Genomic DNA, 595 nt, shown 5'->3' on the forward strand with positions numbered 1-595 from the left:
GATTTGCCATTTTTCTTGTGTTTTTCCGGCTTACTCTGCCCATTTGAGCTAAAAATAGCACAAGCATTGTGCTAGAACGCTATATTGAGGCAAGCATCAACCAAAGTCTGAATTTGTACAGTCAATAGTCCACAGATACAATCTAGTTCAACAGATACGTCTATTCAACATCAAATAACTATATGTTAATGGGCTTCAAACCGCAGAGAAGAATTTGGAAAACCAGACATTATTAGTGTTAGGGAGAGATGTGGGTAAAAAATAGGAATAGATTGGTGTGGGGAGGCACAGGGAGAATTAACTATGTCCTAATCTCAATGCGGGAAATAGGTTGGGTAGGATGCAAGTAGAGAGAGAGAAAAAAAGAAGAAAGGGAAATAGAAATGAAAATAGACCAGAAAAATAGAAAAATAAAAATTGTTAATATTATGGGGATTCTAAAACAATCTATTTAGAGAGGAACTTGAATATATTGAGAGAAGGGGAGGGACATAGAGGAGATGTGAAAAACTTAAAAAATGCTTAAAATATTATATAGGTATAAATAGGTAGTACTGCTATTAAGGAATTTAAGTCTCAGAGGTTTTGAATTGAG

This window comes from Dipodomys merriami, unplaced genomic scaffold, assembly GCF_024711535.1.
Source record: "Dipodomys merriami isolate MVZ:Mamm:240054 unplaced genomic scaffold, mDipMer1.0.p SCAF_626, whole genome shotgun sequence".
NCBI lineage: Eukaryota > Metazoa > Chordata > Mammalia > Rodentia > Heteromyidae > Dipodomys > Dipodomys merriami.